Genomic DNA, 12,300 nt, shown 5'->3' on the forward strand with positions numbered 1-12,300 from the left:
CAATGGATTTCTTCATCCGGAATCACACCTAACAGCTTAGTTCAAATTGAATGCGAAATTTTAACGCTGTTAATTAATGAAAATTTCCTTGCAGATAACGTTCTTTTTACCGTTGTGCATAGCCTTGGAGATTAAATGTCCTTGTCCATCAGAGAGAGATTTAAGAGCCATAGCTTTTTGTAATAAATCTTCTACATTGACTTATTCTTGTCTGTATGACGAAAATAGAGGACTAAATTTGGAATCATGCAAAACGAATGCAGATTTTGCCCCGCCAGGTATGTTATAAATGTATGTCTGGATATTGTCTATTGTTGGATAACTCTTTCAAATGTTTGAAATTTACAATTTAAATTTACCAGCTGAAAATGATCAAACACTTTATGAGGCTTAACAAAAATGTGCTTAGGAGTTCATGGAATGGCTGTGTAATGATCCAGTATGTAATCATATAAACATTGCATATGTGATGGCAATTGAAGCATTGACTTTTAATATAATTATTGTTTTCATCATACCTTGTATGCCGCTTAATTTGTATGCTAAATAAAATACCAAATGATTGGTCAGTAATATTCAATTGGTTTTATTGTTTACATTATAATATATACTTTAAGAAGCACCATGTCAAATATAGACTATATAGGATAAGGTGGCATAATTTACTAGTTTGCTTCAACTCTCTCCGCTATCGTTCGATTATACTAATTGAGCGTCTTATATCTACATTCATTAATAATTGTATGAATTTCAGTGCAAACGTACTTGGATCAACAAAAACACAACTTTTGGGAAATACTTGCAATACAACTAAGCCCACCATAATGAAACAGCCTTATTGAAACCTATAGATTAATTCAGTAATGTAGGTGTCATGTAATAGACATGAAAATGAATCTAGATGAAAACTGTAATGGTTCTTTTCAATGCAAAGTATTCGTTTAAGTAATGTGAGAATAGTTAAAGTTTTGAAATAGTTAATACCCTTTGTTACATTTTTGCATCGCATCAAAAACAAACATAAGCAACAATGTTTTTGAGTATTTCTCTCAAAGAAATTTCGCAGTTTTGTTTCTGGTGTTGATGTAGTCTTTGATTACATAGTTGATCATGTCCTCCTTTTCTATTCCATACCCAAAATTAGCAAAAAATATTTTTAAAAACAATTCAGGGATATTTGAAAATGACCCTGGTGTGAAATAATTTTTTGGGATAGTAGACTAACATCATATCAGAAAGGTAAATATAATGTGGTGCTAGCAGTCTTAAATCGTAGTTTTATCATTGTTACGATACAAGGTGGGGTGTTGTTCTCTAAAACATACTAAAAGAGAGGCGACAACGCCATGGCTTAAAAAGTAAAAGACAAACAGACAAACAACAGTACACAAAACACAACACAGAAAACTAAAGACTGAGCAACACAAACCCCACTTAAAACTGGGGTCGATCGCAGGTGCTACGGAAGGGTAAGCAGATACTGCTCCACACGTGGCACCCATCGTGTTGCTCATTTTAGAACAAACCCGGTGATAATTCTTAATTTAGTACTTCACAGAAAAGAGGACGGGATTGTATATCCGTTGTCATCTGTGAAACAGATATTCAATAACACCAAACCAACTCGTGAAGGTGTCCATAATATGTACGAAGGAATGATTTCAACTTAACCACTCGGATCTCTTGCTTTAATAGCTTAATTGGGAGTAGTAACCCTCTTTCAAGGAAATCATGATAGGAAATACAGGCCATGGAATATAGTATCAACTAGGAGATATATATACTCCGTATGCAGGCGCTGCTGGAATGTTGCTCATGTTGCTATATGGAAATAGAAAGTTCATAATTTGGGAACCTAAAGTCATCTCATTTGTCGTAATGCTTTGTATTTCAACCAATCCAGTTCTAGATGAAGGTCAAGATACGAGAAAGATTTTACTGTATCTGTTGTATCCTTCATCTCCATTTCGATGGGATAGAGTCACCAAATTTTGAATTATGTAGTGAGAGAACATCATCTTTATAACGGAAAATGAAGTTAAGGGATACTGCTAACTTCTTTTCTTTTTCCCTAAGAAGTTCCTGTATAAAGTCAGCCTCGTATGAATAAAGAAACAATTCGGCAAGAAGAGGAGCACAGTTGGTTTCCATGGGAGTGCCGATTGTTTGTTGAAAAAACATGTCCTCCAAACGTAACAAATATGTTGTCAATCGAGAAATCAAGCATCTTGAGAATGTCAGTTTTTGAGAATTTTTTGTTTGAATCAGAGTGATGTTTTACAAAGTACGATTTATCCATACTTAAGAAAAAGATACTTGTATCTACGTCGGCCATTTTTTTTTATGAAGCAATGCGAAGAAGATGAAGACTGATATGGTGCGTCCGGTGTTTACATACATTAAAAACGCTCAAAGTCAAATGTTTAAAAAGTAAGGATTTACAAATTTCTTAATATGTGAGATAATTTGGGAATAGAAACAAATAAATAAATCCAACTACGGTCAAATTTGCCCGAGGGGTTTGAACCTTTCAATTTGATTATTTTCTCAATTGTTTCTATGTTCATCAATTAAGAATTTATGAAAAGTATATTTAAAATAAGTCAGTGTTGATGCACTGACTACTGAGCTGATAATATCCACGTGAACGATCAGTCTATAAGCAACAGTATCGACCAAATGCCTGATGTATTTTTTGCGCTGTCGATGCGTTGCTCAGAAAATGTGATCTGCATATTTTTTACAATATTCTATACTAGTTGGTATTCGTATTAGAATCACCTGATTATAACGCTTTATTGTAGGTAATAAATATGTACTCAGAGGTCAACCAGATTTTACACCGTGTTCGACAGATCGATATCAGCCAATCCGCTTGTGGTCCAACGCCAGCAATCAGTGTATCTTTAAGAAATCACAATGTATTGGAAATGGTCAATTTCTGTATAAAAATGGCACAACAGAATTGAACAGGTCCTGTCGTTGTGACTATACAAGAGGATATGATTTCATTGCCAAACCAAGAAATGCATGTTTTTGCATTCCTTTTGAGGAAGATTGTAGTTGCTACAAGAAGTACTGCCCTCATAATGGAGTTCTGACACCTGGTAAGAAGTTGTAGGAATTTTCTTGAAATAATGGAAAATGTGTCCGCACTCAGACTGTAATCACAGATACATTACAGAATATTATGAACATTCTCTATTACATGCCATTTTTTTTTAATTTTTTGGAAGAAATATTTAATCTGTTAGAAAAAATCAAACTTGAAAAACATATCTTTACTTTGAAGAATTTGATTTGGGGCTACAAAACAAATGATATACAATGCTACGATATTAATTATTTAATCACAGTGATTATGTTTTCAATACACAAAATGCATTATCTATCTGAAATTAAAACAAAGAATATAAGTGCATTTTCTGTATTTAAATCAGAGTTTAGAAATTAGCAAATTCTACAAAACAAATATTTTAACAATGAAACATAAAAAATATAAGAAAAATTTTTTTATGTGTATTTAAATAATATGATTTGTTAGTAATATCAACTTTGTGTTTTTTATTAATTTATTATTCAATTTTGTGTTTTTATTAATTTATTATTTAATTTTGTGATTTTATTTAACTTACATTTACATGACGTTTTGTACATTGCAATATTTATATAATCTGGCACTTTGTATGTACTGTTAAAAAACACAACACACAACAATATGACTACAATCTTTCAAATTATAAAAGCCTGATTTGAGTAATAATGTAGAAAATGCTAATATACAATCTATTTCAAAATTGATTAAAAACAACCCTTGACCGGAAACACCTCAAAATTAATAATAGGTTATAAACAAATCCAATCTCGGATAAGCTATGAAATTCCGATAATAACGCCAGATAATATAAATACTTTAGAATAATGAAACTATGTATTTATTGATGTTATATTAATATTTTTGTAAACGACTAAAATATGCAGTTAAAATACCTGAAGAACACATTAACTTCTGAGAGAATTGAAACGGAGTCTTCACTGAAATTGCTGCGTTAGTGGATATATATGTGACTTGCTTTTTGATCTATAATTGCATGAACTGTCTGTTGTCCGCCATAATATTATACATGTGTACTCCATGTTTGATAACATTTTGCACATAAATGATAAAAGAATATCAATTTTAAACATCAATTCTATCAGAATAAATTATTTCACATGCTTTTCCGAAAATGTCGCTTTTTTCTTGATGAAACGATATACAATTCTCATAAAAAAGAAACAGTTAAACAATATCTTAAAAAGCAACAAAGTATTGGAAACACACGCATGCTACATGGATAACTTTTTTCACTTTACCATAAATTTAAAGACCGTTCTTGAAATTAGGAAAAAACTCATCAAAACTGTTTGTTTACATTATACAAGTATTATGAATTTGAAGGACTTTGAAAATTTCCATTACATACATCTTCCTAAAGTTTATCATTAACCAACAAGTAATTAATATGCGCATATACTAAAAGCTATGAATACAAGTTTTTTTTAGTAAAGAGACATATGATATGATAATGTTTTCAGAATATAATTGTGCAACAGAAAAAGACATACAAGGAAAGAACGGCTATAATTGTCCAATCATTGTACATGACAGGTATATATAATATGCAGCCCTGTACTTACCATAATAATTTTTTAAACATATATTCTAGTCGGTTGTGTTATATATCATTCGCTTCCTATCGAATATATTGCACCATGCATGCTGGTATTGAGTAACAATTTTGCAGGTGTATGTCGAAGCAACATTTTCACAGTAAAAAAAAATTATGTGAAACAGTTTTGATTTGATGTAAGCTGTGATCAAGTGTACAACGAATGTAACATAGTTTTGATCAAATCTATACCTTTACTTTATTCATCATTGTAAAAAGTAAAATAACACGAATACTGAACTCCAAGGAAAAATTTAAAACAGAAAGTCCCGTATCATATATGATAACATACGAAAACTAAAAGTGGAAATAACACTACTTTAAGGATCCGTTATTTCAAGTTTGAATAAAAATGTACATCAAATATAGTCTCAACGTTAAATTATCACTTATATAGCGAAACGTAAAATCAGGGAGTAATGATCCGTTTCGCTCTCGTCTTTGAATGTTTTAATGGAGTCTATTTCATCAGAAACTAGAATGATTTTGAAAAAGAACACAGCTGTTGTTGTTTACAAAAAAGGATGAGTTATTCCATTCTTAAACAAGATAGTTGTATCTGTATTTGAAATTCCTTTGATAAAAAATATATAAAAATACTGAACTCAATTAAAAAAAAACTGCCATATTCCTGACTTGGTTAAGGCCTTTTCAAAGACAATGGTCGATCAAACCAAGTTCTAAAGCTAGCTAAACCATCCACTTGTACGACAGTTGTTTGTAGTTCCGTTATTTTGGCAACATTTGGTGAGCATGCCAAAACAGACACAATAGATAAAAAATGCAATAAAGTTAGACTATATCGTTTATACTGTATTTACTTTAAGAATAAATAGACTTTATATCTATTGACAAGTACTAACTGTCATGTTTCAAACAAGTATGCTTGCTTTATTGTTATTGCTTGTTCGTCTCGTGTTTTGTGATAAGAAGCAAAATGTGCATAAATATCATGGACGAAATGTGTATATCAATTTGCGTGATTATGCAAAGGACGTCAATAGCAATTAAGGAATGGTAATTTAGGTCTGCTATGTAATATCAACCTGAACTTTCCAAACGATAAATATTGATGCTCACATATGTATATATATGTCATGAAAGAAGTTACCACGAAGTAACAAAATAGCATTGTTTGAGGACAATATTTTGGGCAAACGACAAATGAATAAACATGCATTAATCCACAGGCACTACACAGGAAAATAAAGGATTGAGCATATGAACCATTTTAAAAAAACTCCTATATTCCAAAAGGGAGGGGGTGTTTTACTACACTTTCTATGAACTTGGCTAAATCATGCCAGTTAGGTTTTCGGAGCAGAAAGACAGGATACCGGAGAGAGCAACCGAACCATTATTAATTTGACAGGTATATGATACCAAAAGGAATACATCCAATCAACATATTCCTGCTGTGAAACTCCTCGTGAATATTTTCGAATATATTTGGTTGATCAATAGATTGTTGTTTTGTCCAGAGATGCTTTAATTAGTTACGGTAGATCGTTTTCTTCCACCATCTTAGATTGTAAAATAGAAGTAGACAATCGGTCTGGGTCTTTAATGAAATGCGCAAAATTTGAGAGAAGATGTAATACATTGCAAGGCTTTACATCTAAATGAAGAAAATTGTGTTTTTTTTCCATATTTTCAACTGTTCTTTATGAATGAAGAATACTCTTGGTTTGATTCATTTTTTTTAACAATGCTATATAATGCGAAAAAACTCATATAATGTAACTCTAATAAAGGAATGTGTAATTTGTAGCAAGAAAACGAGTATCGCAACCCTATTTTTATTTGTATTGTGTAAAAGCTCATTATAAGAGCTATAAACGCATATTCTATCTTACAATTCTATCATATAGATTTCTTTCTATAACCATGATAACACAAACTTTGATTTAACATGTATAATCTATACAAAATCTGATAATTTTGTACAAACTGTAGCTTTAAAAAAAGTCCAGTCATCCTTATTCTTTATCACATTTTTTTTAAAAAGCATGAAGTAAACTAAATACTGGCAAATAAGTCATAAATTATATCGATTTTAATCTACAACTGCTAGCACCACCCTACCCTAATTCCTTTCCCTGAATCTACATTAATAAATCAAGTAAACAATTTCGTCATAATGTATATCCTTAATTGTTTTTTGTTTTTTGTTTGTATTACAAAACAAACCTACATATATTTACGAATAAACCTTCGGTCGTATATAAACCTTTAGCCTTTTTTATTAAGATTGTCCACTGAAAGTTTAACCATAAAGGAAAACAACTTATTTTTAAAAGAAATGCTGGCTGGTATGTTGAATTAATTTGCAATTTTCACCGACTGTTAAAGGAGATATCATTGATAAGCCAGATATCTCATAATCATATCTTAAAACACGAGGTATGAGGGATATGAAAATGATAAAGTAACCCATCTACAAAATCAAAACATATACCAACAGTCTTCAACAACAATCTGTGAATCTTTGAATATATTAAGGAGAAGCAATCAATGACACAATTCTCCATCCAAGCCACAATGTTTAAAAAGTTAACAATTATAGGTCAAAGTAATGCATAAGATTAGAATGCGACATACGATTAATGAATTTCGCGACTTTAGACGGAAACATGAAAATATGGCGAAGTTAAACTACATTGATTAGATCTCTAATATTCTTTATTTGAGTTTTTAGTGAACAGATGAACATTGCATAAAACAAAACAAAACCCAAAATATATAACAAATTATACCGTATAATGGAATGTTTGCATTTACTGAAAGCAAGCTCAAATGACTGCTGGTAAGAAATCATGCTGTTCTAGCCTTTCCTGAATTATCCATGTCTGTGTGTATAAAAATATAAAGACGTGATATGATTGCCTATGAATCAACTCTCCACCAGAGACCAAATGGCGTAGAAGTAAACATACATTGGTCACCATACGGCATTCAATAATACAAAAAATCCATACCGCATTGTAAGCTATAAAAAATACAAAATGAAAAATAAAAAACAATGAAAACGAGAAAACAAACGTTCAATATGTTTTCTCCAGTATCTGTTTTGCAATACTTACGACATTCATGGGGTTGTTGAAGTTTGACCAATTAGGCAGATGTATTTACTGGCATGGAAGCATAAGTTATCCCTTTCTTAAACGAGATATTTGTATCTGTATTTTAAATTCTTTTAATAAAAAATTATAACCAAAAACACCAAGCTCCAAAGCAAATTCAAAAAGGGGAAGTCCATAAAAATTGACAAAATCAAACACGATCAATCAATGGAACAAGTAAAAAAACAAATGTCATATTCCTGACTGAGGAAGATGGTGGGATCAACCTGGTTTTATAGCTAGCTAAACCTCCCACTCGTATACAAGTACGCCCACAATTAAGAAATTCGGGCCACGAACTGTCATATTTTAAACAATTGTGCTTGCATCATTGTTTCAAAAGAAAATTTTAATAGAGCAAGAAAAGATAATTAAACATCTTCAACTTTTACACATTCAATAACATGAATAAGGCGGCTTCTATATATCGCGGAGAACCTTTGGTGCATTTACTGTCTTTTCTTTTGTTATCATTTTTTTCTTGATAATAGACAAGTCGAACTTCCTTGTAACAGTTTGTTTTACTGTGTTTCGCAAAGTAGTATAAATATAATAAAATTAAGAATGGAAATGGGTAACGTGTCAAAGAGACAACAACCCGACCAAAGACCAAAAAACAGCCCAAGGCCACCAATGGGTCTTCAACAAAGCCAGAAAATCCCGCAGCCGGAGGCGGGCTTCAGCTGGCCCCTAAACACAAATGTAAACTAGTTCAGTGCAAATGGACGTCACACTTAATTTAAACATATAAATGAACTAAAATTAAAAAAAAACATACTTGACGAACAAAGGCCAGAGGCTCCTGACAGGCGCAAAAATACGGCGGGGTTAAACATGTTAAGTGGGATCTCAACCCGTCCCCTATACCTCTAGCCAATGTAGAATAAACACAGTAATATTCACAGTTTAAAAGAAGCCCGAGTCCGATGTCAGAATAGGTAACAGAACAAACTAAGCAAAATGACATTGATACATAAATTAACAAAGGGCTACTAGCAGTTACTGACATGCCAGCTCCAGACATCAATTAAATTGATTGAAAGATTATGTCTTCATCATATGAAAACTAAGTACTATACCTCCCGTTAGGTGTTTAGTATCATACCATCATACAATATATGAGAAGAACATAACCCGTATCATGCCAATAACTAGTTTCAGAAGTAATGTGTTTATTTCCAAAGCAAAAACCATATGAGTGAATCAATATTGATTCAAAAATATTCCATCTTTAATGACTTGACAACAGTGTCGTAACTATAGCCCTTCTTAATAAGTCTGTTTAAATGTTTGGTTAGCTTTTGAGGTGAATGACGACATGTTTGTACTTTGTATAGAATATAACCATAAAAGATTGGATGTGAAATACCTGAACGTATAAGATGCATGCATGTTGATTTGTATTAACGAATGATGTCCTTGTACCGATGATAAAATTTAATGTATTTTTTTTTTCTTTTTATTTAGAATATTCGTCCAGATTCATTGTGTTTGTTGTTACTGCAATATGTACATTCCTAATTACAGTTGAGGGTAGGTACAATGTAAATGTTATACTAGTATATTAGGTTCCATCTTTTTGATAAGCTTCGGATACTTTTAAATATGTTTGCGTCCATCATCACTGAAGAGAAATTGATTGTCGAAATGCGCATCTGATGCAGAGAATTGGTACCAATATTACTACCACTAGGTCGATGCATCTAGTGGTGGACTGATCGAGGATATCACCAGCCCAGTAGCCAGAATGTCGGTACAGGCTTGCAAATACGTATTTTGTGTCATTAAAATTTGTCGTTACAAAATTTTGGAAATTATTTTAAATTAAATAATATATCTCACTCATGCAAAGTTCTGATTACTTGACGGCTTTGGCTATACTTTTTTGTCCTTTTTCGATTTATCTCTTCATCTTTTCAATAAGCTTTAGATTTTCAAATGTATTTGTCTCAAGTATCACCTAAGACACATTGATTGTGGAAATGCGCATCTTGTGCAGAGAAATTGGTACCGTTAATGTTATTACTACCCCATGATCGATTCTTGTTCTGGTAGATTGTCCCCGAGTACATCACCAGCCCAGTAGCCAATATTTCGGTAATAGCATGAAAATACGGATTTTTTTTGTCATTAAAATTTGCTGTTAAAAGTTAGGAAATTATTTTTAATTAAGAAAAATATCTCCCTCATGCAAAGCTCCGTTCCCTTGGCCGACTTTGGCTATACGTTTTTGTCCTTTTTAGTTTATAGCTATTTTTCTATTAAATAAGCTTAGGATTTTCAAATATTTTGGCCTCGTGCACTGGTCATTGATTGTCCAGTGCATAGAAATTGGTACCGTTATTGTTATTACTCACTAGAAACATGTTCTCAATGTCTTACATCTTAAGCTACAAACATCGTCGCATCTGAATATATACCAGTTGTGTAAATCAGTTTTGTGACTTTTTTGTTGATTGCTAATTGACATGACGGTTGATGCAAGTACAGAGACATATATCTTTTCGACGCACTCTGTCTTGTTCAGTTTAGAGTTCATGCGATTCTCTTGAGAAACTATAATAAATAAAGTGCTTCGGACGCACGGAATTTATAAGTATAACTTCTGTTTCTGGAAATGGGATGATACCACTGCTGATGACCTGGTGGTATCATAAGCTTAGTTGTCGGTGGTTCGGTACTGATATGATGTATAACATTCTTTATTTTCAAATCCCTGATGATAAATTAAGAAATTGTTATATAACTAAAATTCAAATTGATTTTGGCAGTGTTGACCGTAGACAAATTTGTCTATTTCTTTATGATTCGGTGGTCGTATAACCCCTACCGTTTCTGTGAATTTATACATCCTTGGCTTTCACATGTTTAGTTTTGAGCGTTTTGTTGAATTTAAATCAAGAAAACCGCCTCGGTCGCACGAATTTCTTTTCTTTTACAAGCAATGTATTGATACCGCGAGGGAATCACCATCGCAGTATTCAGTGCTTTGGTAGTGACATGAATTATAACGTGCATTATTTAAATTCCGCGTTGATATGTTAAGAAATTATTTTCAAACTAAGGTTTCAACTTCCTATGGCAAAGATTTTTACTTTCATTTTGGTTATATAGCTCTTGTCGTTTCTACAAATCTACATCCCTGGCATTCAGATATTAAGTTTTGAGCGTTCCTGGTGTAGGTAATTATACAAAGCACGAATATAATGAAATTTTCTTTTCTTTTACAACCACTGGGTTGGATTAATAACACTGCTGATTGGCTCTCAAGTCACAGAGGATACTGCAGCTCAGTACTCAGGGCATCGGCACTGACAAGATTCTGGCATAATTTACTAAGAGTAGATGATAGAATTTTTTGTAATTTCAAGTAAATAAATTATGTGATTATGCTCTCATTAAAGCTATAACTACTTCCGGTAAAATGTGTTTGCTTTTTTAATTGAAACCCTTTCAATGTTTTTAGCTTCATATGTTTATTTTTGTTATTTTTGGCTTTCTAAACTGTTGATCTACATTTAGAGCGTTTTAGATAAAAATGATTAAGACTAAAATTCACGACAAAAGGGACGATTTTTCGTTACCTATTGTTATTTGCTTTTTTTACAGTGATGAACGGGGACGTTCCTTTGGCACCATCTTACGGTGTTTTTATATCACAACTCGTTCGCTGTGCCCGTGTCTGTTGTGACGTTTTGGATTTCAATGAACGTAATCTATGTATTATTGGTACGGAGATGTTGTTTACCGAGCAATTTAGATACGACCCGGGTACACTTATCGATCCTTTAAATAAAGATATTTTAAAAGGTTACCAATTCAACACTGTAATTAGATCTTTGCATGTTGTTTTACTGGTATTAATATTGATCTTTGTTTCAGTTGAATAATTCAAACTAAATATTATTTTTATATACATATGCACATTAATGGCTTTACAATCTGCCGATTTCTGTATCTTCGCATTGCACAATGTCATGCTTTTCTCTGACTGTTAATGACGTCTTTACACTAGATCCATTGGATGTTGGATGTGTACTGATTGATATTTAAGTCTTAGGTGCATTATTGCATTATTAGTTGTTATTGGCTTTGAACTAGATGTAAGTAACAACGATGTCTCTCAGATCTGTACTGTCTTTTTTAACTAGTTTAACCCCGCCAAATTATGTGTGTGCTTATCCCAAGTCAGGAACCTGTAATTCAGTGCTTGTCGTTTGTTGCTGTATTCATATTTGTTTTTTGTCCATTATTTTCTACATAAATCATGTTATTAGTATTCCCTTTTGAATCGTTTAACATTTCTCATTTCGGGGCCTTTTATGGCTGACTATGCGGTATGGGCTTTGCACATTGTTTAATGCCGTACGGGGACCTATAGTTGTTAATTTCTGTGTCATTTGGTCTCTTGTGGAAAGTTGTCTACTTGGCAATCATACCACATTTTCTTATTATTACATCAAGGC

This window comes from Mytilus californianus, unplaced genomic scaffold (assembly GCF_021869535.1).
Source record: "Mytilus californianus isolate M0D057914Y unplaced genomic scaffold, xbMytCali1.0.p SCAF_6, whole genome shotgun sequence".
Lineage (NCBI taxonomy): Eukaryota > Metazoa > Mollusca > Bivalvia > Mytilida > Mytilidae > Mytilus > Mytilus californianus.